Source organism: Penaeus monodon, chromosome 22 (genome assembly GCF_015228065.2).
Source record: "Penaeus monodon isolate SGIC_2016 chromosome 22, NSTDA_Pmon_1, whole genome shotgun sequence".
NCBI classification, from domain to species: Eukaryota; Metazoa; Arthropoda; class Malacostraca; order Decapoda; family Penaeidae; genus Penaeus; species Penaeus monodon.
Window position 1 is genome coordinate 8,804,225 of NC_051407.1, and position 310 is coordinate 8,804,534.

The following is a 310-nucleotide window of genomic DNA, read 5'->3' on the forward strand; positions in this document are numbered from 1 at the left end:
CCCTATGTGATATCTGAATCACTTCTATAGCTGAACACATTTACTATTCTTGTTCATGCAAAAGCTGGGAACACGAAGTTGCACGTCTTCTGGTACCTGAGAAAGCTGAGAAAGGTTGGGTCAGGGATATCAAAACCAGATCTGAACCGGTAGCCCAGTGGTCTCTAGCAATAGGTGCAGGGAACGGGTGTGTCAATATAGCTGGAGGTAGAGTGTAGTTATTCTTAGTCTTCGCCTGGAAAAAAAAGTCTAAATTTTGACATCTTGGAAGGAAATTGTGTGGTGCTGGATTGAAATTTATATAACCAAA